At 35.3% G+C, this 27,515-nt stretch overlaps 1 long non-coding RNA gene across 1 annotated transcript; it reads right to left on the reverse strand.

The window, feature by feature from the left end:
- Nucleotides 1-412: 412 nt before the first annotated feature.
- LOC147343532 (uncharacterized) lies at nucleotides 413-23,924 on the reverse strand. Its single transcript, XR_015156478.1, has 3 exons — nucleotides 22,877-23,924; nucleotides 4,095-4,304; nucleotides 413-1,277 (listed from the first exon to the last, which is right to left on the reverse strand). It is a non-coding gene; the product is annotated as an uncharacterized LOC147343532 (long non-coding RNA).
- Nucleotides 23,925-27,515: the final 3,591 nt, after the last annotated feature.

Genomic DNA, 27,515 nt, shown 5'->3' on the forward strand with positions numbered 1-27,515 from the left:
ATAGGAACAGGGTAACAATCTCTATTGGAACATGCCTACCAGTGTAGACCTTAAGCAATGATTTAATAAATATCTCAGCATCATTTTTATATATTTTTTTTATATTATCTATTTCTTTGATTCTTCCTACTTTGGCATTTAAAAGGGCTAAGATTATAGCCAAATTGAATGGAACAAAACACAAAAACTTATTTAAAAAAAAGAAAAAAAACAACAACAACAAACCAGGCATCCAAAGTCACAAAGAGTTAATCTAATTCAAATGGTGCATACATCTAACATTAACCCCTTTAATATTTTGCTTTTATCTGAAGTAAATGTAGATTTAACAAATTTCCTTATTTTTCCATTGAACTTATCATATATCATAATGCAAAATAACAAATTAAAGTCAAATAAGTGTAAAGCGTAATGCAGGATATTTAAAATTTGTCAACTTAATGAGAAGCTTCAGAAATATAGTCATAGTAGTAATATGACTACATAGTAGTCATAGAAATATGTCTAGTAGCAATATTTGAATTGTAAGAAAATATATATAATTTAAAATTTACCATTTCAGCCATTTTTAAATGTACAGATTAGAATTAAAAATACTCATACTGTTGTACAACTTCCACCGACTAATATTTATACTTATGTAACAGAAGAACTTTGGTAAGAATTTTGACAGTATCATGAAATCTGGCTCAATGAAAACTAATCTTATTTTTCTTAATAAATAACTCATTCATACTAGGACTATATATCATACTATGGGACTGTTTAGGTACCTTAATTGTCTTTATTACATTAATTGTCTTTATTTGTGGAAAGAACATCAGTCTTACAATGAGGAAAGTTAGTGCTTAGAAATAATTCCACCAAGCATGAGGATGTGTTAAATCTTGGGTACACTGAAGACAGATTAAGCAAAATGAGGGCTCCAAATGTGTCTGGTCACTAATCACTAACTCAATTTCACAGCTACAGCTGAGTAAACCCCACTCTCCGTCCCTCCCATCCGCACGCCGCCTCTTTCACTTAGCATTCGTGAGTCCTCAGTTGCTTCAGTCATGACTCTCTGCCACTCTATAGACTGCAGCCCGCCAGGCTCTCCTGTTCTTCGGATTCTCTGAGCAAGAACGCTGGAGGGGACTGCCATGCCCTCCTCCACGGGATCTTCCTGACCCAGGGATCAAGCCCACGTCTCCTGCATTGCAGGTGTGTTCTTTACCCGCTGATCCACCCGGGAAGCACACTCAGCCATTTACATTTAGACGAAAACCTAAAGCAAGCTAAGCAATTAAGCAAAAATAAAAAAAATATAAACAAAATAGTTGTGTCTATTCTACTGTCATAATTACACCTCACAATTTATTTTATATTACTTAAATAAAACATGTTGGACAGGAAATAGTTTATTTATACTAAATCCCATGGTGCTAAATTGTATAGTCAAAATGAATACCTTCTTCTTATTTTAGAATATTTGTCCTTAAATCAAGCAAATGTGTAACCCCTAGGAATCATCCAGAGAACAAGCTAATTTCGCTGTAAATAGGTTCAACTTTGACTGAAAGTATTAATCAAACTCTCCAAATACTATAAAACTAAGATGCAATTAGATGTCTTTCTGGTTTAGCCTATGAATTCTGCTGAATATATTTATTTCAATGTTTTGTGAAGGATGATAATGACATATCTTTAAGGTTCTGTGAAATTAATTGAAGACAATATATAAAAGAATGATGCTGTTTTTCTTTATAAATCCTATGTCTTTATTAATCAAGCTTTGCTTCTTTGATCACTATCATTTGTCACTTTCCTAAGGCTTTAAAAATGACTTAATAAGCTAAAATTTATATTCTACATTTACTGTCTAAATATTCTATTACTCACATATTTGAATTAGATTCTCCTCTACATTTATAAATACTTAGTGTTAATTGTAACAGGTAAATTTTTATTATGAAAAGTACATATTCCCTCAACTATAGGCATATTTACTGAAAGTCTTTTATTTACTACAAAACCATGGTTTAATCTACGGGTTTAGTAATGCATAACAATAGTGGTATTTGAATTCTGAATATGAAAACTTTTAAGTATATATTCTTTATGCAGAAATTTGTTATAAAAGGAATACTACTATTTTCCTTCCTAAAATTAGCATTTATATTGAACATTATGTTCTTTGAATTTTACAATAAGCAAGAGGATCAGTTTATTGTACTCCCTTTTATCATATAATCACCAATTACATTGAGAAAATATGTATGTGTACTTTAATAATTTTATTGTATAAATTACTTAAGTTCTTCCTCACAAAGCCCTCCAGGGGTAGATATTTATAACCATCTCCATTTTACAAGCGAGGACATTTAGATACAGAGAATGTAAGTAAAGTAATTGAGCTTAAATCCTGAAGAGAATGAGCACAGGCAGATTAAATTCGGATCCAACCTAACTGGCGATAAACCTATCGGTGTGGTACACCGGTGTGAATAGATGAGAAGTATCTTTTCTCAATGAGCTTATAACCTTGTGGAAGAGCTAAAGAATACACAAGAAATGGCAGACTTCGCATTGCTTTTATTCGGTCAATAAGCTGTGTCCAACTCTGTGACGCGTGGACTGCAGCCTGCCAGGCTCCTCTGTCCATGGGATTTCCCAGGCTAGAATACTGGAGTGGGTTTGCCATTTCCTTCTCCAGTGGATCTCCAGTGGACTCAGGAAATGCAGGCAGATTTTTTACTAATGAGGTAAAAATTTTTACCTGGGAAGCCCAAAACATAGATATATTATACAGCTGTCAACTCAGTTGCTGACATCACTGTTGGCTCTACTACTTGAAGAGACCATGGAAAACCTGAAAATCAGCCCCTTCTTCATAACTGTCCATGATTTGGACAGAAGATGAAGTAATAAAAGTATTTTCAATTGAAAGAAATGATCTAAAATATGCAACAAAAGTCCAAAGGAGCATTCATTTATCAGACTGTGAAGTCACAAGCCTGACTAGAAGGATCTTTTTTCTTCAAATACTGGAAGGCCAATGACTGAAACTTTCCATAGATTTTCCAAGTTGATTGTTTCCATTTAAAAACTGTTGGCAGAATTTAAACATCTGCTTACAAAGTGCTGAGGAAGAATTAGACTCAGAATTTAAACTTAATCAATTCTCTGAGAATGGCAAGTGATGGGAGTGTGAATAATGAAGAGTAATTCCAGTGTAGTATTAGATCAAAGGGAATTTCAAGCCAACACTTTCCAATACACGTGGCTTCACAATATAATTGGATATAATATACCAGATGGTTTGTAAAAAGTATGCTTTTTTCTTTAAATTACCTCATCTAATATTCTAAAGGATCTCCTATCTTAATATAGTTACCTGAGTTCTTAGTATTCACATGAGATGAACAGTTTCTCAGATACCACCACTGACTCTGAATAAAACCTCTTAATATCTAGCAGATACTACTAACAGAACATCTATGAGGCCAAAATAGCACCAAAGGCCCCATAAGCTAAGAATCTGTGAATGCATGATATTAGTTATGCTCTTTACTGGTCAAGTGATGTAGATTAAATGAACATAACTGCAGGTGTTCAAGGTTAGTGTCATTAACCCCTCCCCTAAGAAGCCTCCCCTTGGAGAAAGAAATGGAAATGTGACTAATGATACATTAGCAGTAAAAGTTTTTCGTTTTGTAGCTCCTTTGTAATTCTTCACTAGAAAGGACACAACCATTCCTGCTGGTGATTGCCCTGTAATTATTTCTTTTATAGAATATAAGGAAATTGTATTTTAAAATAGCATCTTGGCTCTTTATAGCTAGAGACTGAAGGCACTGTTGTACTAGGAAGCATAAAATGCAAGAAAATGGCAGTGATGTACTTGTTTCACACAGAGCTGATAAAGTTTGTATGAAGCCAGCAAACTCAAACTTTGTGAGAAAGTTGAAATCGGACAGCTGCCCCAGTGCACAATCCTTCATATGTCCCCAAACCCACTCAGTATTTGTAGGAAAATCCACACCACGGGAGAAGGCACCTCATTCTTATTTCTGTGACATCACAGTCTCCTTATTTTCCCTATGATGACTTACCCCACTTCTTTTATATCCTTTCTGCAAGTTTGGTTGTGAATGGTATGGTTTTTACAGTTTTCTTCTACACTCTCATCGTCCAAATGTCCTCTGTCTAGGCAATTTCATCCATAATCTGATCACCGCATATATGCTAAGGATCTTCAAGCTCAAATAGCTCTGAGCCATATTTGCAAAAAATTGCCTCCTGGATGTTGCTATTGGATGTCTCTACAGGAAATCAAGCACAAAATGGGTAAAAGGTAAATTCATAAGCTTCCTCAGAAAACAGTCCCTTCTCTGATGATCCCAATTTAGAAACGGATTCAACATTGATCCTGTTCTAAAGGACAGAAAACTGGTGATGGCCATGACGCATCACCATCACCATCGTCCTCTTCGTCATTTCAGGATCTCACACATCTCTCTCCTCCCAATACAATCAGAAGTTCCTTCATCCCATCTCCATCTGCTATTTTCAGCCACTGAGTGAAAAGAACTTTTAAAAATGCTCCTCTTAAAGCAAAAACTTTGAATAGAATAAAGCAAATCATGGACACTGAAAATTTCCAAAAAATATATTTTTAATAACTGCAAAAATGAAAGTCATTGATGATCACATACTGATATGGTATTACTGGTGTAAAAGCATTGCTGCAAGTAAAATGACACAGAGGCAGTAGATTGTATTGCACTCTGCTAACAAGCACGTTAGAGCCTATAAATGTCTCCATTGTTCTAACAGAAATTGCACAGAAAAGTCTGAATCAAGACTTGAAAGAAAACTGGAAATTGACATTATGTCAAAAAGCATCTTGTAGTGGATTGAGCATAAAGTTATTTATCCAATTTAGGAAATAATCACTGGCGCATTACAAAGAATGGTATTTATGTCTTCATTTTTCATATTACTTTTTCTTTGCACAAAATATATAAAGCTCGTACTAATCCCCGCCTCCTTTTTTTTCTGAAGGATGTCAAGCCTCCCTTAAGTTCAAATAAGCCTAAATTCAGAGAGGATTACCACGGAATTTTGCATTTTATCCGATTTAAAAATGTCAAATCCATTTCTTCAACAGCATTGTATTAGCACTGCCATCCAGGTTCCATTTGTTGTCGGTGTTTAGCTGTTTTTTTAGTCTTTAATACATAGTTTGAAACCTATAATATTTTGCAAGAAAATAAATTGATGCAAATTACACTGGAAGAGAAACTTCATTTAAACTGATCTCTTACATATTTTCTCTCTTTCCCATTACTGTTCACTCCATCCATATTACATTTTGCATTTTGAAGGCTTATTTTTCACCCATGATTATTCTAAATTACTGTGCATTCTTAATTTTTTCCCTTTCTTGTTTATACCATATTTTGGAAATAAATTATTGTTCCTTTATATTAACATTGAGTACATACATTTAATAAAATCCATATTTTGGATGGCTATTTCATTAATATGGTATTAAATTCAGAACAAGATGAGAATATATGTGTCATATAGAGTATTATTTCCCTAAAATGCCATAAACATATACTTCCCTGAAATATTTTTCTTCCAAATCTTTTCCATGGTGACTTTTTTTAATAAAAATAAAGATCATGTATAAAATCAAGTGGTTCAGTTAGACATACACCAAACATACACCTTTGTGGTATTTATAATTATGTGAATACAACTGTTTTTACTTTAATGAAAATAGAAATAATTATTGATGATTCTGTTACATTGGGTTGCTTTGCACAGCTTTCAAATTATAACATGATTTTAAAATCAAGGTGTATTTTTGCTTGAATCTACACAATTAGAATATAATGATGTTACTCCTCTGCATTTTCACATTCAGTTCAGTTCAGTCACTCAGTCGTGTCCGACTCTATGCGACCCCATGAATTGCAGCACGCCAGGCCTCCCTGTCCATCACCAACTCCAGGATTTCACTCAAACTCAAGTCCATCGAGTCAGTGATGCCATCCAGCCATCTCATCCTCTGTCGTCCCCTTTTCCTCCTGCCCCCAATCCCTCCCAGCATCAGAGTCTTTTCCAATGAGTCAACTCTTCACATGAGGTGGCCAAAGTACTGGAGCTTCAGCTTTAGCATCATTCCCTCCAAAGAACACCCAGGGCTGATCTCCTTCAGAATGGACTGGTTGGATCTCCTTGCAGTCCAAGGGACTCTCAAGAGTCTTCTCCAACATCGCAGTTCAAAAGCGTCAATTCTTCGTCGCTCAGCTTTCTTCACAGTCTTACTCTCACATCCATACATGACCACTGGAAAAACCATAGTCTTGACTAGACGGACCTTTGTTGGCAAAGTAATGTCTCTGCTTTTGAATATGCTATCTAGGTTGGTCATAACTTTTCTTCCAAGGAGTAAGCGTCTTTTAATTTCATGGCTGCAGTCACCATCTGCAATGATTTTAGAGCCCCCAAAAATAAAGTCTGACACTGTTTCCACTGTTTCCCCATCTATTTCCCATGAAGTGATGGGACCAGATGCCATGATCTTCATTAAGTAGCGTTAATTATATAGTTTAACTCGTGTATGAAGATTGTTCTAAATCTTTTATAATTTTAAACATTTTATAGATGTCCCTAATTTAAACCTTAGTTCTAGAAAATATGCCACTAGAACCTTCTGCTTTATGAAGTTATATTTGTTCAAGTTATTTATGAATTCCTCATAGATTCCTTATTCTAATGAACTGTGTAAGCTACTTTTAGTCTATCAAGTCAAAACCCCTATATAATGACTCATTTATGATAATATACCAATTTGTAGATGGTCTCCCACTGTATTTCCAAACATATTTCTTTTGAAGTATTTAATTCTCATATGGCACTTATAGCTTTAACTATGAATTTAATTTCTAGATAATCAACATCAATATTTAATTCCTAGATAATTGACATCAACCTTTATCCTAATGTGTGTTATATAATTGCTATCATCAGATCATTTCCCAAAGGTACACTTTTTAGTGTTTCAGATAGTGTTTCAAAGGCATATTATTCTGCAAAGCAGTTTTTATGATGTGATATTCAACTCTAGGCTTTATCCCAGGCTAGTAAGTAATGACACCTCATTAATATACTTTATAAAAAGCATCTTTACATTTTTAAGATATCTAATTATATTGCTGCCAATATTCATTTCACAAATTCTTACTTATGTCTGGTAATATTTATTTTGCTGCCTTTGTATCTTAGTACTTCATATTATAACTTTACATATTATATTTTTACCTTGATATCTTTCTACTTATCTAATCATAGCTGTAGCTACTAAATTATTTTAATTTAACCAAGTATTTTAAATTGTAATTGTTATAAGCAAATGATCTGCTTTTCATTATTGCTTGATAATTACATTTTAAAAATCTATAGTTTAATTTTTCACCTATTTTTTGCAGTAAATTGCTCAAGCATGATGTAATTTTATACAGCCAAAAGTTATTAATAATTATTACATTTGCTGTTAATGTACAATTTATTATTCTGTAACTATTTGAAATCCTCTTCTCATAAAATTGTGAGCTCATATATTCAAAAGTGACAGAGTCTAATTTCCTTCAAAAATATTTCAAAGTATACATTGCTTGTTTCTACTAAGAAACATTACTCTTTTGCATTACTGTAAATATTCTGAGGAATAAGCTTTTTCTTTTTTTTTTTGACTCAGGACAATATTGAGTATATCAAAGCAGTTAGTATTGCAGTGTTCAATTCCAACTGAATGCTTGAGAGAGAATGATTATACGTAAACTGTAATTTGATTCATCCATTACTTTTCCAAGTAACATGAAACTAAAATACATTTATTCCATGCAACAATAAGCTACATCTTAGTACCATAAAAGAAAGCATAACTATGTTAAAAATTACAACAATACGTATTTATTTTTTATTTTTCTATGCTGAGGTGCTTTTATTTTTTTTTTATTTTTATTTTTTTGCCATTTCCCCTCAGGTTTATTGAGATATGATTACATAACAGCAGTGTATACATTTTAGGTGTACAGAATGATGATTTCATTTTCATACATCAAGAAATGATTATCACAATAAATTTAGTAGAACATCTATCATCTCATATAGATATAAAATTAAAGAAACAGAAAAAATAATGTTCGTTATAGTCAGAATTCTTAGGATTTACCTTCTTAACAATTTTCTTATATAACACACAAGAGAGTTTACTATGTTAATCATGTTGCATATTACATTTGTAGCACTTATTTATCTTATATGTGGAAGTCTGTACCTTTTGAATGCCTTTAATCCAATTCCACCCTCCTTGGAGACAATAAAATGGTACACTTTACAAATGAAGCATAACCCTTTCTCAAAGGACTTCAAATCTACAAAAGGAGTAGTTATGATTTATATTTTAAGTTTACATTTTGGAGGGTAATGGGCTTGCCAAGTGGCCCTAGGGGTAAAGAACCAGTCTGCCAATGCAGGAGACATAAAATAATGGCAACCCATTCCAGTGTTCTTGCCTGGAGAATACCATGGACAGAGGAGCTTGGTGGGCTATGGTCTATATAGGGTCACAAATAGTCAGACAAGACTGAAGCAACATAGCATGCAATAAGTTATACTGTTCACAATTTCCCTTTATATACATTATTAACAGGGGATTTGCAAATTTAAAACCTACTTGAAAATCATATCCTTTCATCTGTTCAATTGCCAATGGAGAAGTCTTAGTAATAGTATGTTTTATTATTAATCAAGTATATGTATTTAAATACACATATAGGTATACGTGTGTATGTGTTAAAATACATATAGGCTTTTTTTTTTTTTTAAATGAACAGATGTAATGCTTCTTTCTCAGTTAAACTGGTTCTGCTTGGTGATTTTTTTCCCCTAGTATCCTGTGGAAGCCTACATATTTGCTCAGAGTTGAAGATATGGAAAACAGAGAATTGTAATGGTTGATTTTTTTGAAATGTTGCCATATGTGACTCCTTTTTGCAGATATAATTAAGGTCCCTAACCAGTTGACTTTATTTTAACAGAAAGAAAAATGACCATGGGTAGCAATGACCTAATCAGGTGAACTAGGTCTTTCCTACCCTGGGCTTCCCTGGTGGCTCAAACAGTAAAGAATCTGCCTGCAATGCAGGAGACCTGGGTTCAATCCCTGGGTTGGGAAGATCCCCTGGAGGAGAGCATGGCAGCTCACTCCAATATTCTTGCCTGGAGCATCCACAGGGACAGAGGCACTTGGCAGGCTGCAGTCCATGGGGGTCACAAAGATTTGGACCGGACTGAGTGACTAAGAACACAACAGGTTGACTCTGTTTTAACCAAAAGAAAGATGACCGTGGGTAGGAATGACCTAATCAGGTGAACCTTTTAAAGAGACTCAAAGCCGCAGACACACGCAAAGCAAAGGAGCTACTCCTCCCAGCTTCTAACGAACAGATGCCTGTATTGTGAACTGTCCATGGAGGGCATCAAGTGGCCAGGACCTAAGAGCGGTCCCTAGATGCTGAGAGTAGTCCCAAGTCAATTGTGTGCAAAAAAGTAGAAGCTCCATTTCCCCATGTGCAAGAAGCTGAATTCTGGCAATAACCAGTTGGCTGCAAGAGAACTCAGATGAGAGAGCAGCCTTGGCTGACATCTTGATTTCAGTTTAGTGAGACTCTCAGCAGAAGACTGAATTATCTCCCTAAATCCAGAGAAATTGTGAGATAATACACTTTGTTTCAAGCAAAAAAATTTGTAGTGAAGCAATAGAAAACTAATCCAGACTATAAAGAAAAGGATTTAGAGACATATTAGAGTTGTAAAATAAAAACATATTTTTAAGAAAAATAAAGAAAATTTGAAGCATAAGGTATCTGGTGGGAAGTTTCCTACCATTTGTAGGAATTTCCCAAGCTAGAAGTACTATATCTTAGTCACTGTCCATTAACTTCACAAATCATAAAGGTTTTTAAGTGAAAGATTAAATCTGAATATCTAGTATGCATGATTTAGGCAAAAACAAATTGTTTTTCTATGCACTGACCAACCTGTTATTTATTATTTATATATTTAATCCATTTGCATGACTAACACAGAACAAACGAACTAAATTTGGACTATTGTCCATTATATAGTTGATTTGAATTTTTAAATATATGGTTATAAATATAATTAAATCTTTTTCCTACAATCACAACCTCATCTTGGTCAAAGTATGATATGGAAAATCTGTTGAAACTTTAAGCATCCACCAACCCTAAGATCTTCAAATTTATAAGTAGTGCTGAAATATATCTGACCATTACATAAATCTTCAATATATATAAAAACAAACAAACAAACTTTTTTTAAGATACTGTGGTACCTTCCCACTCCCAGTGATATGAATGAAGCTCATTGAGAGTTAAGATTTATGCTCCCATCCTTCATGAGTCAGGTGATACTAATCCTGTAAAACAGGAAATAACCTGTAATGTTTTGTTTTCTGTGTCAACTTACTAGAGGACAGTCTCCAGTTACTCAAACACTATATTTCATGGTATAAGATACTCTAGATGTGATTAAGGGTCCATAATGAGTCTACATTAAGTAAAGGAGGTTATCTGAGATAATCTGGGTGGATATGATTCAAACCTTTAAAGAAGCTAAGAGCAAAATTGAGACTTCCCTGAAAAAGAATGTGCCTACAGACAGCAGCTTAAGCTGTTTCCTAAGAGTTCTAGGCTGTTCTTCCTGAAGACCTGCCCTTCAATTTCAGAATTGCTTAGCCAGCCCACAAAATTTTGCAACTCAATTCCTTGCTGTAAGTCTTATAATCTGGATATTGTACTAGTTCTGTTTTGCTGGCCAGCCCCTTCTCTGATTTGCAAACTTATAATGACAAGGGAAACTCTCATGGATATAAAATCATTTTGGTGGATGTTTTTACTTCAATAATCATCAAGGACATAATATTTAAACAAATAAACAAATGTCCTAGCAGGCAAACACAACTACCATGGAGTAACTGAAAATTAAAATCTGCAGCCTCAACAACCCATGATGGATTTCATGAAAGAAAAATTACCATGGTATCCAATATCTTCATATTAAATGTTCAAAATGTATGTTGCTTAATAAATGTTCTCCATGTATATAATTATCACTGAATTGATTTTCAGTTTGAATTACTCATATATTATGCAAAACAAAAAACAAGAAAAGCTAAGAAGAAGAGGGGCTTCTCAGATAGTATGTACTCTTTTATGAAGGCAAGCTTTAAATGGCATTGAGGTCACTTCACCAAGGATTCAATCATTTCTGACAATTCTTTCAACAGTAAGGATTATGGGCTGACATCTCATTATTGGAGAGTTGAAACATGAATAATTTGTCCTACACTGATGACCAGGAGATACTGAAAGTCATACAGTTTGAGGTATGAGAATAAACTCTAAATATATTACAAAAGAATAATAATGGAAAAGAAATATTTAAGAAAGCTCTATAATTATATATTATTTTTATTATAAAAGACTGGTGGTTATCATGTACTAATCTTGTTTAAGCATACAATTTTTTAAAAAAGTTATATTCCCCTAATTCTCAAAATTCCTGAGAATTTAAATGGCAAAAAATAAAAATGAAAGAACAGAATAAAGATTAATATTTATTTTAAAATTAAAGACAGATTGTATAATCCTTCTTGGGGTGGAAAATATACATCTTCTTTTTTTTGTATAATATGGGTTGAAAATAAAAATGCAGAACAATTGCATATTAAATGAAAAGAGGAAATTTGAACACAACATCAGAAGAACTAAGTCAAAAGAAAGTGTGAACATTGTGCTTATTTTATAAATAATAGTTTTAAAGGAAACACTGCCTTCTAAGAATATATAACACTATTCATATTAAAGACATAAAAATATACAAAATAAACTTTATGATGAATTTAGAGCAGTTACTAGAAGGAATCAATATTTTAGTTCAATAAGTTTACCGATACAGACTCTATAGATATATCTGTCCACATTCTACAAGGGCACAGAACAAAGATGGAGCAGGACAGGTGTTAAGGACTGAATGTTTGCATTCCTTCCCAGTCATATGCTAAAGCTCTAACCCCCTGTGCATTCAAGATGGTGGAGTAGAAGGACCTGTGCTCATCCTCTCCTGTGAGAACACCAAAATCACAACTAGCTGTTCAACGACCATCAATAGAAGGATGTTGGAACTCAACCAAAAAAAGATACCCCATGTCCAAGGTCAAAGGAGCAGCCACAATGAGATGGTAGGAGGGGCGCAATCATGATAAAGTCAAATTCCCTACTCATCTGGTGTATGACACACAAACTGGAGAACAATAATACCAAATGAACTTCTCACACTTTGAGAAGGTTCTAGGCTCCACATCAGACTTCCAAGTGCAATAGTACTGGGAAATAGGTCTTTGGGAGAGTTCGAAAGTGAAAGTGAAGTTGCTCAGTCGTGTTTGCGACCCCATGAAGCCTACCAAGCTTCTCCATCCATGGGATTTTCCAGGCAAGAGTACCGGAGTGGGTTGCCATTTCCTTTTCCAGGGTTGGAAGGGTTTATATAAGGTTATATGGGTGGGGTTCTCATGATGATATTGGAAATGGCAATCACTCCAAGCCTCTGCTTGCAATGCAGGAGACTCAGGTTCAATCCCTGGGTCAGGAAGATCTCCTGGATAGGGAATGTCAACCCACTCCAGTATTCTTGCCTGGATAATTCCATGGAAAAAGGAGCCTAGTGGTCTACAGTCCATGGGGTTGCAGAGTCCAACATGCTTGAGCAACTAACACTTTCACTTTCATTTCCCAGTATTCTTGCCTGGAAAAATCCCATGGACAGAGGAGCCTGGTGGGCTACAGTTCATGGGGATTTAGAGTCAGATCCGACCAAGCAACTGAGCACAGGTGCAAGCAGAGACTAGAGGACTTGCTCCCCCTCTTTCTGCCATGTGAGGACACAGCAGGAAATGGTCACTTGCTGACCAAGGTGTCATCAGACACCAAATATGCCAGCATCTTAATCTCAGACCCCTCAACTTCCAGAGCTGTGAAAAATAAACATTTGCTGCTTAAACTCCAGTGCACATCATTCTGTTATAGCAGTCCAAACTAAGACAATAGGTGTCATAGATGTTTAAGCAAGTGTAAGTTGACTCATTGGAAAAGACCCTGATGCTGGGAGGGATTGGGGGCAGGAGGAAAAGGGGACGACAGAGGATGAGATGGCTGGATGACATCACTGACTCAATGGACATGAGTTTGAGTAAACTCCGGGAGTTGGTGATGGACAGGGAGGCCTGGCGTGCTGCGATTCATGGGGTTGCAAAGAGTCGGACACAACTGAGTGACTGAACTGAACTGAACTGAACTGAAGGCATTCAGTGTTGTGGAGAAAACTAACCAGTGCCATAAGACTGATTTGATATTTCATCCAAACTACAGCATTGCTATTAGTGAGGAAAAATCTCACTTGCCCAATAATTAAGGATTAATATTCTCCATCTCAGTAAATGAATTAAACTTTCGAGTTGCTGAAAATGTGTTTATTAAAAGACAGCATTAGAAAATTATTGGCTATGCTTATACATATATATTTAATAATATTATAATTTTAAAAAGTGGCAAAGAATTTTCCTAATTTTACTTTCTCAAAATATTTTCAGGCTTTGCTCACTGTATGTAACATCATATAATATTTTATTCTGAATATTTATCTGAAATTAAATAATGTCTTCAAATATCACAGAATGTCATATGGTTAGAGAATTGATCATTTAAAAGTATATTTATTTATTTTTAGCAGAAACCAAAAGAAGGTCAATTTCTATACTACTAAAATTAAAATTTTTGTTATTGATGTATTTGTTCTTATATCTTCTCTTTCGCTGGTATATTAAGCCACAAATAAGAGATATTTATATTCACAAAGACATATGTAAGGGTATAGACTTTTGAATGCAGGTTGAATAAATACATGTTTTGATAGTGATACAAAGGAAATCACACTGTCTTGATTTTCAATAATTCATTAGTATTTTAGAACGATCACACACACGTTTCCCATGTATGCTCAATATTAAGATCACGTGATTACTGTAAGAAAATCATAGTTAATGTGATTTAAAATGCAAGAAGCACAATTGATCAAGTTTTACAGTAAGAAATCAACAGAACAAAAAACAGTGTTCTCTTTAAACAAAAGTATAAAAGCTTCTGAAAGGAAAGGAAATTTTCTATGAAGAATTAAAATCATCAAACTAAAGCAGCATGTAATGTAACCTCCCTCAGATCTTCCTTGAGTGGATTATCTGAAGCCTCATTTGAATGAGAGCGGTGGAGACATTTCTGTACACAGAGCTGACCTGCTTCTCCTCTGCAGAACTTCTCCAAGCCCATTGTCAGAGCTGGTGACCTTCAAAAGGAGCATGACCAAAAGGGACTGAAGGGATGAGTTCATCCACATCTTTTTGTGCCCTCTGAGTGCACTGCAGTAATTTTGAAGCTGATACCTATCTTTAATGACCTTGGAATTTTAAACTTAAAAATTCCTGATTATACTGTTTTTAATGGTGACAATTCCATATCACATTGTTACCTAGCTTCTCTGAGCAAAGTCACTGTTAAGGGACAGTTAAGTTTTTTGTCTTCAAATTAAATGAATCAGAAAATGAACAAACTTTTCTCACCTAAGATTTATCTCTGAAACACCGTTTATTTGGACCTATGTCTTGGGGTAATTTTAAGCTGCTACTGCTGCTAAGTCACTTCAGTCGTGTCCGACTCTGTGCGACCCCATAGACGGAAGCCCACCAGGCTCCCCTGTCCCTGGGATTCTCCAGGCAAGAACACTGGAGTGGGTTGCCATTTCCTTCTCCAATGCATGAAAGTGAAAAGTGAAAGTGAAGTCGCTCAGTCGTGTCCGACTCCTAGCGACCCCATGGACTGCAGCCCACCAGGCTCCTCCGTCCATGGGATTTTCCAGGCAAGAGTACTGGTGCCTCAAAATGTTGAGAGACATTGCTTTAAAAGTTCTTTTTCTTTTTCTCCATTCCATCTTCCTCAAGATATGGTGATTATGAAATTTATATCTGTGCTTAAGACTATATCTAATTTCAGATCCATATCTATAGCATAAATAAAACTACAAATATTAAGTGTGACAAAAAAAATGCATTGTTCTTCTCCCTTCTCACTTTAAAATTATAAACATTCCTTCTCCCTTTAACTGAGTCTTCCACACATACTGTTAAATTTCCTACTTTCTCCTTTATAACTCACTTTCTCCTAAAGCTCTGTCTTGGAAAACACCAGTGAATTCCCATTCACCATATGTGATGGTTTCTCTTAATCCATATTCATTGACATCTCTGCATAATTTGACACTCTCTTGAAAGGTTCATTTTACAAATGAATTTTCCAAGGTAACTAGAGTGTTTTATGAGATGCTTAGTTAAAAAAAAAAAAATCTCTGGTGATCAAATTAGCATGGGTTAAGATGAACAAAATTAAATAGTTCTTTCCCCCAAGATTTCTTAGAATCTTTCATATTAGTAATGTGCCTTGCTAACTTCCAGGAGGAAAACTATTGCATTTGCATTTTTTATATTAGTTTGATCATGTAACCTGTTCTTAAAACTCTTAGAAGTGATGTTTTGCATCAAATGCTTTAGTTCAGTTCAGTCGCTCAGTCATGTCCAGCTCTGTGACCCCATGGACTGCAGCACTCCAGGCTTCACCATCTCTTGGAGTTTGCTCAAACTCATGTCCATTGAATCGATGATGCCATTCAACCATCTCATCCCTTGTCATCCCCGTCTCCTCCTGCCTTCAATCTTTCCCAGCATCAGGGTCTTTTCCAATGAGTCAGTTCTTTGCCTTAGGTGGCCAAAGTATTGGAGCTTCAGCTTCAGCATCAGTTCTTCCAATGAATATTCATGAAGCTCCAGTACTCTGGATACATGATGAGAAGAGCTGATTCATTGGAAATATTTTTAAGTAATTTCAAATTTAAAAGTAGAGAATATGAGAGAGTAAATATTTACCACATTAATTTTCAGCCAAACTTCTTAGTCTTGCATTTACAAAAAAATGAAATATTGAACAGAAACCAAAAAGTCATTTTCTCCCATCTAGTCCACTTCCTGAATTATATAAGTAATGTTGTTCTTTTTTATAATGGAGGCTTTAAAATTACACTATTTATATGTAACCATATCACAAAAAAATAGCCTTTATAACTTTTTGTCTGACTTAACTTACTTCAGTTATATATGCTAGCCTGTATGATCTACTTTATTTATTTTAATTGCTATATAGGTTTGGATTTATTGAGGTTTTTCTGATCCAGTCTTTGAATGATAACTACTTGGAATGTTTGCCAATTTTTTTCTATTAGAATCTCCCATCCACTTGTTTTTTTTTTTTTTTTGACCATGCCACATAAGATGAGGGATTCTTAGTTTCTCGACGTATGATTGAACCCACGCCCCCTGCAGTGGAAGCATGGAATCTTAAGCACTGGACCACGAGGAAAGTCCCCCGCCCCTTTTTATGTTTTCGCTCTCACCCTGGACCTTTTAACACTGTGATGTCTTTTATCTCTTCCCAAATTTGAAGAAGGTATCTTATATTTAATCCCTGTGATGCATTGGTATTCTATTGTTTAATACAGTAGACATATATTTAGATCATGCATCCCTGTGTTCTGTCCTGCATATGAGACATCCTATGTGAGAGCACCTTCCTTCTGCCTAAAATTCATTCTGCTTTTTCAATTTTTCTTTTTTTGGTTGTTGTTTGTATGTTTAAAAAACATTGTGTGTAGAATTCTACTTCAGCAAGTCTCCCACTTCTCTTTTACATACTGCCAGCCAGCACCAACTACTATCCTCTGACCTGCTTCCTTTCAATCTTGATATTTCAAAATCAGATACCAACCTCACTACTGCTCTTTTAAATATCTTTCTCCCCTGACTGATTCTAAGATTTCTCTCTCCTTTCCATCTAGCAGCATTTTTTCTGTTTCATCATGTTGTGCCTACTGTGAATATTCTTTTATTTTTAAATACTTAATTGTGATATAATCGGCATGCAATGAAGTGGAACTTTGACGTGTTTTAACAAATGCCTATACTTGTGAAACTATAAAACCATATGAGCAATGAACATTTATGAATAGATCATCAGCAAAGTCTCCCCCACCCCTGTCTCCCTGTCCCCTCACAAGTCCAGAAAGTCACTGATTTCTATCGTCACTTTGCATTTTCTAGAATTTTATATAAATGGAATCATGTAGAATGTACTCTTTTTATCTAACATTTTTGTCTCAGTTCATTCTTCTTCATGGCTGAGTAACATTGCTCAACGCTTCATCTGTTGATGAGCATCTGATTTTTTCCCTAGTGATTGACTGTTACAAATAAAGCTGCAGTGATTATTGCAGAGCCGCTATACCAAGATCACAGACGTGGAGCCTCATACCAAGGTCACAGGGCAAAAAATCTCCAGAACTGACCAAACCCCATAGCAACTGTTGCCATGAAATCTCCTGACCTAAACTGTCCAGTTCCCTGACTCCTGTATTAGGTAAAATACCCACCCTATAGTATCCTGACCAATCACCCTACCAGCAGGAATTTTCTTTGTCTTGAGGCTGTAAAAATTGACTACTAATCCACAAAAGGGGTCGGCTCCCCCTAATCTGTCAGGAGGTCTGCCTGCTGTGTTTGCAGCCTCTTCATTATCTCTGCCCTTTGTTCTTAGTAAACTCACTCTGTTCTGAAATACTCTGTGTCTGGCAATTCTTCTTCCACCCACGCACAGACCACAACAGTTATGGGCATAGAAGTCTTAACGTGTGAGTCTGTGTTTTCCTAGGTCTTCCCTAGTGGCTCAGATGGTAAAGAATCTGTCTGCAATGCAGGAGACCTAGGTTTGATCCCTGGAGATACCCTGGAGGAGGGCATAACAACCCACTCCAGCATTCTTGCCTGGAGAATCCCACGGACAGAGGAGACTAGCAGGCTACAGTCCATGGGGTCACAAAGAGTCAGACACGAAGCAGTGACTAACACTTTTCATACTTTATATTTTCCTGGCATTGTGCATGCACATTAAAGTTTGACAAGTACTACCCTGAAACACGTCTGTCTGTGTGCATACTCAGTACTGTCCAACACTTTGTAACCCCATCGGCTGCACTCACCAGGCTGTCTGTCCATGGAATTTTCCAGGCAAGAATGCTGGACCCGGTTGCCATTTCCTCCACCAGGGGATCTTCCTAACCCAGGCGTTGAATCTGCATCTCCTGCATCTCCTGCTTGGAGAGTGGGTTCCTTACCACAGCACCACCAGGGAAGCCAACTCTGAAGCACAGCCGTCATTAATTTTAGTCTAATCTGAATTCTAGATCCACCTCTGGCCTTGCATTCCATGAAACAATTCTATAATCTTATAATAACCATTTCTCTTCATTTAATCTAGTGTTTGTATATTTTCTGCTTATAAAGAAAGTTTATAATAAATGATCACACCCTTGTTGCTTAAACTAGTCTCTGTGGATTTTTATTACTTATAATCATAGGAAACTTTACTAATTCAGTTGCTCAGATAAAATTTCCTTCAACTCTGCAGCACAAACCTTTAGTCTGGAAGCTATTACTGCAAATATCAGTGATGATGACAGATGTTATATATTGGGTTTGGCTTAACAATCATCTGTGAATTAATTATATTCTTTTGAGGCAAACTTGTGCATTTCATGTTAATGTGGATTATCCAAAACAAGCTTGAGTTACATTTTCTTGAGGGATCCAGATAAAACTAAAGAGCAGTTTGTCAAAATAACATTAGCAGACAGGGCAGCCATAATTATACATATTCTTATCATGGAAATATATAGATGGAAAGTTCACTGATATAAGACGAAAATAAACTACTCAATCTTAAAATAAAAGAGTAGTTAAGAATGGATTATTCTGGAAGTTACATATATGACAGATTAGGAGAAATCACAATCTCATAAAGAAAATAAAGTTCTTTTGGGTACATGGAATTACCTTTCAATAATTCAAGTAGGAAAAATCTAAAAAATGCACCATGGTATCTGTAGAAATGGGAGCATACTATATTTTTACATAGTAAAATTCTTAGAGCTCTTTAAGAAGTTATTTCTGTGACAGAAAAAAAAATCAAAGTTAAACAAATTATATAATTCCATATAATATAAACTTTTGATACAATTACCGAGTTGCACAAATATTTATGAAGCTGACCTTTATAAGGGCAGTAACAAAGAAGCATTGACTGCATCCTTTCCATTCTAGTCGATCACGGTTTAAAGTGCGTTTTATACTTTATTCTAGTAAATGCCACTAAGTTGGAGAAAAAAAAAGTAAATTTGTAATGTATAAATTTTCTTCTAGGATATATAGGAGCTAGCAAGATTGGACATTAATAAAAGACACAGCCCAGTTATTTATAACCTTAAAGAATCTAAGGTTTATATATGTGTGTATATATATATATATTCATAATATGTGTTAATACAGATATCAGATATAAATATGACTAGAAATATTCCTAAACTACATTCTAGAAATCATTCCCCAATTTTGTGTCTGAACATAGGTTAATATTCAACTAAAAGAGCCCACATGCTGCCATTAAGACCCCTCAGGCTGAAATGATGAACTATCCTACATGCTGCAACTAAAATCTGACACAATAAATGTTTTTTAAAAACGATGACATTTGGTCTTTTGATTACTGCAGTGTATTGCAGTGCTATACACTGCAAAGCGTCGTGCTTCTCAGGCAAGAGAATTCTCTATTATTTAGATACCATGGTTAATATTATTTTAATAATTACCACTATAAGACATCCACATTAATAATGATTCAAATATTTCAAACTTAAGCTGATTGAAATTTCAGATGAAATTAGAGAAAAAAACCGAATAAGTACCCTTTTGTGGCTTCCTCATTTAAAATTTTATACATATATAAGGCGTATAAACTTTTCTCAGTTCTTTAGAACTTTGTATAAGATTTCCTCAATGCCAAGAGAGTTAATGAAATTTTGGACAGACAGATTAAAGAAATGGCATGACCAACCAAAATTGCCCTTTTAATGATAAATTCCTTCAGAGCTGAATTATATGTCTATTCCATAAATCTGATGATCTTAAGGAGACATTCATTTTAAACTTAATTATTTGATAAAATTAGAAATAAAATATTAATATGCATACCAAAGATATTTCTATTTTATTATATATTTTAAAATGTTCTCTGTTACCATATACTTGAAGGCAAATTATATTCAAAATAAGAAATGTCTTTTGGAACACAATATTTTAAAGTTCAATAACTACAGTGAAACCTGAACGGCTTCGAGCACTTCCCCAAAACTATTTAATATTTTTCTATCATAGGACGTGCCTGTAGTATGGATTCTTTCAGAAAAACATTCTTTTCTTTACTCCTTTTGAAAAGTTCAATTCTAATAATATCTGATTAATTATATTTCACCGAATCTCACATATATCTCCATTAGCGAAATTATGAAAAATATGAAGAAATTTGTATAATTAGAATCCCTAGAATCTTTCATTTAAAAATAATCTCACCATAATAATAATCACCACTATATGATATAATATCATAAGAATGACTTAGGTGCTAACCATAAAACTTTCAAAATGTAATAATCAATTGTTACAAATTTATGTTATTTTTAAATGAAATTCTAAAATCCAATCCAAAACATAAAAGTCAATTTAAATCCTAATTTAAACAGTGGAGAAAGGGCTTAAGTTACACAGTGGGCTAATTTTTAATTATTTAACTAGCTGTAAGTTAAATTGACTTAGACATTTTGAATTACTTTATATTATTAAAACATCTAAATTAGAATTTAAGAGCAAAAGCCTAACTAAACATATAGTTGGAACAGTGCAATTGAACAGAATAGCTTAGGTTCTTTAGGAGGAGAATAAATGACTTGGAAGTTATCAAAATACACATCAGTATTATCTCCCTTTCAAAAGGAGAAATTTAAATCATAGAAAACTTCAGCTGTACAGTGGTCTATTTGAAGACATTCCGAGGTGAGGAAGGAAGAGTTCCTGCATTAACTGCATAGGGTATATTAACTAGAATTGCTGCTGCCACTGTTACCTATAAGGATGCAAATTACACATGAGGTGGTTCTGTGGCAGGGTGGGGTGAAAAAATTCTGAGCTTTGAAGCAAAACAGAATTGGCTTTAAGATTTGGCACCACACTTGGTCAATTGGGCAGTTTCTGAAATATATTTAAACTCTGTCTTAGATTTCACTATGTGTGGAGGAGAGGGATGATCCCTTCTTTGGAGGGCTTTTGTAAAAATCACAAGTAATATAATGCTCCCAGCAATCATGCAGGTTAGTGAGGGGAAGTCAGTATTCCACAAACTGAACCTCAGAGGACCATAGATTTGGGAAGAATCAAAAAACTTTTGGGGGAAATTTGCTTTTTAGAAGCATCTTCTTGATTGATACCTTTTGTTAGAGAAGCAGTGGGGCATTTCTTGTGTGAAGCCCAGGACAAGGCACCGATGTGCTATACGCAAGGTGGGCAGAGGGCTAGAATAATGAGGGGATATGGACAATGTGTACAAATGGGAGCAAAGGACACAGTGAAGCTGGCTCCTTCCATGTTCCTTTCCCTTTGCTTCTGCACGTCTCTCACCTGGGGCTCTAGCAGCTTAGCTCTTCTTTCCACCCTTGGCTTCCTTCCAATGTATTTTCAGAAGTTAGAACATTACTGTTAAATTTAAAATCGGAAGCCAGCTAGGAAAAGACAAATACTGCATGATCTCATCTGTATATAGAATCTAAAAAAAGAACTCAAACTCCTAAGAGCAGAAGTAGAAAGGGGCTGTCAAGGATGTGGCACAGGGAAATGGGGTGTGGCCCCAAGGATACAAAGTTTCAGGTATGCAGGATGAAGTTCTGGAAATCCAAGGCACATGTCCTGGTTAACTATAGCTAATACTGTAATGGATACCCAAAGTTTGCTAAGAGAGTTGATCTTAAGTGGTCTTACCACACACGAATTATGTGAGATGATGGATGGATTAATGACCTTGATTGTGGGGATCATTTCATAGTATATGGTGCTGTGCTTAGTCCCACTCAATTAAGTCCAACTCTTTGCGGCCCCATGGACTGTAGCCGCCCAGCTCCTCTGTCCATAGGGATTCTGCAGGCAAGAATCTGGAGTGGGTTGCCATGCCCTCCTCCAGGGTATCTTCTTAACCCATGTCTCCTGCATTGTGGGCAGATTCCTTATCGTCTGAGCCTCCGGGGAGCCCTGGTGGCTTCAGAGTATATTAGGTATACCAAAACATCATGTGTACATCTTAAACATGTGTAACTTTTCTCAATATACCTCAATAAAGCTAGAAAAATAGGCCTAATTCAGCAGGCCGCTTTACTGTTTAACTCCCCCTTAGCAGCTTCTCCTATTGTTCAGAGCAAACACAAGATTGCCTACAATGATCTGAAAAGGCCTCAGGAGACGTGAAACCCTGATTAGCTGACTTTATTTCTATGCCCTACATTGCTCCAGCCTCTGGTTTCACCCATTTTTCTTGAACTTGCTAACCACACTTCCTTCACAGTGTCTCTGTTCCTGACCTTAGTCTGCCTAGAAGTCTCTACTCCCAATAAATACATGATTAACTCAGTCAATTCCTTTACCTTGTCATTTAAATAACAGTGAGCTTCCCCCCGCCCAGTTTATAATATAAAGACTGCTACAAACCAGGTTCTTCCTGAGAGACAGGAGCCAAACCCTGAGAGGAGACGCCGAGGTCTTCAGCAGACAGGGCTTATTCACACGCAGCAGAGCAGGAGACCAAAGAACTCACTGGTCTAAATCTCGAGTCCACCCACTGAAGACAAGGGGCTCAGGGTATTTGGGGGATAAGTAATAAGGAGCAGGAGGTGCAAGGCACAGGGAACATGGGGATGGCAGGGCAAGGTGGCTGAAGAAGGTGTGGTTATCCTGGTTCTGTGCAGGTGTAACCTAAGCTGCAGTCTTCAGCTCATTCAGAAGGTCACCAAGGAACACGGGCATGTGCCCAGCTGGAGGGCCGGGGTTCTGCCCTTTTAACCAGCTCAGCTCCAACGAGACACAGCTGATTCCAAGTTTCTAGAGACCAACTCAGGCAAGCATCTTATTGTTCAGTCTGTGTGCCCCAAGCCTTAAAGCAACCTTCACTAGTGAAGCAGGTGAAGTGAATTTGACACATTACCTACGGTCTTAAGAGTCCCTTCTTTAATACTTGCTTTCTCCATATTTTGTCTTTAGTATTTATTTCAGTATAAAACACTCATATTTCCCTATGATTTATTCTGTTTATTACCTTCCTCTGCTGTAGAATAGAAGTGTGTGGTTTACTGTAGCACTCAATAAAGAAATATTTTCAAGTGACCAAATGAATGAGCCATGGGGAAGATAGTTAAATTTTCTCTGCAAAGAAAAATGACTACAAGGTATCTGATGCTGTATCAGGCCCTAAGAATTCAGTATCACTCCTTTTTCAATTAGTGTACAGAGAACAGTACTTAAGTGAGCTTCCACCCTAGAGATAACTGAACTTTAAAAATAAAATATAATTATTGCCAGAATCGTATGTTGAAGTATTTTATGCTCCTGGAATGACAAATGGAGGCTGAGATGACATGATCCAACTTTGGAAAAATAAAATAAAGCTTTATTTATCTATCTTCCTTCTCTTATAACACATATCATTCACTCTTTCATTTAAGAAAAAGTTAAGATATCCACAGCATTTAAAGATATGAAGAAATACAGCTAATAAAAACAATGTATTTTGTTTAATAACACTAGCTACTGGCCAACTGATTTAATCCAAAATTTTTAAGTAAATATTTTAAGTTGTTTGGAATGAATTAAAAAAAAAACTATAATTATAAAAAATAACAAATGCAAATGAATAGCATTCTAATTTACATAAAAAATGCAGACAGGTACTTATTATCATCATACTCAGATTCATATCTGCAAATTTAGTTTATACATAGTACATGGCAAATTGGATAAACACATTTATTCATGTTAAAAAAAAAAAAAAAAGAACTGTGCCAAACGCCAAGACAGCCTATACAAAACTACTCTGGAAATTTCCCGAAGGAAAGGAATAGTTTCTTTTCTATCCCTTTGCATGTGGGTAGTGGACTGAATGAGGAGTCAGGGGTCTACATGGGCAGAACCCACAATGGAGCTAGCTGGCTCAGTGATGGTGTGCTGACATCCTAGAAACTTTTAATTTATTTTTATAATCTCACCAACTAGGAAAACAGGATTTTTTTCTCATTAAAAAGCACAGACATATTAAGAAACAGAAATCAAGATCCATATATTTTAAAAATAGATTGAGAGTTCACAGGAATTTTCCAAATGGAATAGAACTAAACAGGAGACAAGAAATACTGTTTTACCTTTTCCTCTGAAAGGGAACCCATTGGAAATCTTGACAGATGCTTATCTAAGAGATTGAAATATCACTGTTTGAAATTTTCAATATTTTTCTTTGTTTTATTTTTAAAAATTTATTTGGAGGCTAACTACAAAATCGTATTGGTTTTGCCATACATTGACATGAATCTGCCACAGGTGTACATGTGTTCCCCATCCTGAACCGCCCTCACATCCGCCTTCCCATCCCATCCCTCAAGGTCATCCCAGTGCACCAGCCCCGAGCACCTTGTATCATGCATCGAACCTGGACTGGCGATTCGTTTCACATATGATATACATGTTTTAATGCCATTCTCCCAAATCATCCCACCCTCGCCCTCTCCCACAGAGTCCATAAGCCTGTTCTATACATCAGTGTCTCTTTTGCTGTCTCTCATACAGGGTTATCATTACCATCTTTCTAAATTCCATATATATGCATTAGTATACTGTATTGGTGTTTTTCTTTCTGGCTTACTTCACTCTGTATAATAGGCTCCAGTTTCATCCATCTCATTAGAACTGATTCAAATGTATTCTTTTTAATGGCTGAGTAATACTCCATTGTGTATATGTACCACAGCTTTCTTATCCATTCGTCTGCTGATGGACATCTAGGTTGCTTCCATGTCCTGGCTATTATAAACTGCTGTGATGAACACTGGGGTACATGTGTCTCTTTCAATTCTGGTTTCCTTGGTGTGTATGCCCAGCAGTGGGATTGCTGGGTCATATGGCAGTTCTATTTCCAGTTTTTTAAAGAATCTCCACACTGTTCATAGTGGCTGTATTAGTTTGCATTCCCACCAACAGTGTAAGAGGGTTCCCTTTTCTCCACACCCTCTCCAGCATTTATTCCTTGTAGACTGTTGGATTGTAGCCATTCTGACTGGCGTGAAATGGTACTTCATTGTGGTTTTGATTTGCATTTCTCTGACAATGAGTGATGTTGAGCATCTTTTCATGTGTTTGTTAGCCATCTGTATGTCTTCTTTGGAGAAATGTCTGTTTAGTTCTTTGGCCCATTTTTTCATTGGGTGGTTTATTTTTCTGGAATTGAGCTGCAGGAGTTGCTTGTATATTTTTGAGATTAGTTGTTCGTCAGTTGCTTCATTTGCTATTATTTTCTCCCATTCTGAAGGCTGTCTTTTCACCTTGCTTACAGTTTCCTTTGTTGTGCAGAAGCTTTTAAGTTTAATTAGGTCCCATTTGTTTATTTTTGCTTTTATTTCCAATATTCTGGGAGGTGGGTCATAGAGGATCCTGCTGTGGTTTATGTTAGAGAGTGTTTTGTGTATGTTTTCCTCTAGGAGTTTTATATTTTCTGGTCTTACGTTTAGATCTTTAATCCATTTTGAGTTTATTTTTGTGTATGGTGTTAGAAAGTGTTCTAGTTTCATTCTTTTACAGGTGGTTGGCCAATTTTCCCAGCACCACTTGTTAAAAAGATTGTCTTTTCTCCACTGTATATTCTTGCCTCCTTTGTCAAAGATAAGGTGTCCATAGGTGCTTGGATTTGTCTCTGGGCTTTCAATTTTTGTTCCTTTGATCTATATTTCTGTCTTTGTGCCAGTACCATACTGTCTTGATGACTGAAGTCAGGCAGGTTGATTCCTCCATTTCCATTCTTCTTTCTCAAGATAGCTTTGGCTATTTGAGGTTTTTTGTATTTCCATACAAATTGTGAAATTATGTTTTCTAGTTCTGTGAAAAATACTGTTGGTAGCTTCATAGGGATTGCATTGATTCTATAGATTGCTTTGGGTAGTATACTCATTTTCACTATATTAAACAATCATTGGTCAAAATCAATTTATGTGACTAATGTGACTAGGCATTACATAAGAAAAAGAGAAATTAACAAAATTACATAAATCCTGATCATATGGAAGTTACACTCATGTTCTTGTAATCTGGGAATTTCTGTTAAGAAGTGGGCATATTTCAGTATACCCATAACATACCACAACATTCATTAACAACATTTACTTATCAAAAATACAAGAAAATGTTTATCTAAAAATAAGGTATTTATGGTTTTAAAAAGGTTAAGATTTTGAGGTATATATCAAAATCTTTTTAAAAACTGAAAATTTAGAAAAAATCCAAAAGAATAAAAGTATAAATTAAGACAATGTTTATAGAGGAATACATCAAGAATATGAAACACAATGAAAAATTGGTTAAGAACAAGGTTCTCAGTGGCATACATCATTAATGGCAACTGTATGATGTATTAATGCCATACATCATACATGCTAATGGCAACGTGGTCCACTATTCTTGACTGGAAAATTCCATGGACAGAGGAACCTGGTGGGCTGAAGTCCATAGGGTTGCAAAGACTCAGACACGACTGAGTAACTACACACATATGCGTGCACAAACTTTGGGTTAATGCTATTTTATTCAGTATGTAAATATATATGTAAGCTGAGGATAGATAGGAGAATGACATATTTTTCACTTTTTGTTGTATCACAACATATTAAGAGCAGATGTTCTTTTGCAGTATAGAAAAATTACAGTAAGTGGAAGGTAAAATTATATAAAAAATGATGACTATACTGCTCCAATTTTAAACACTAAGCAATTAATATATTCTGTATTATTATTTTACTTATGGAGGAACTATTATATTATGAAAAGATAAGAAAGAGTTTTTCCATAAGAAAAATAATTCTTAATTTTAATAGTTTCATTACTTTTTACACTGAGATAATGAGCCAATGCTTATATGGAATAAGAGTGGGCAGGGTTATATAAACTTGTTATAAACAAGAAAGAAAAGCAATTTAAAAGAAATAGTATTTGAAACCCAGAAAATAGGTTTGATCTTCTTCTAGAAATTAGGAAATTTGAATGAAAATATAAATAACATCCAACTTTAATATTTCACTTCTATTAAAAAATGATA

Source organism: Bos grunniens, chromosome 27, assembly GCF_055505025.1.
Source record: "Bos grunniens cultivar Pamir isolate PY7600 chromosome 27, Bosgru_T2T1.0, whole genome shotgun sequence".
NCBI lineage: Eukaryota > Metazoa > Chordata > Mammalia > Artiodactyla > Bovidae > Bos > Bos grunniens.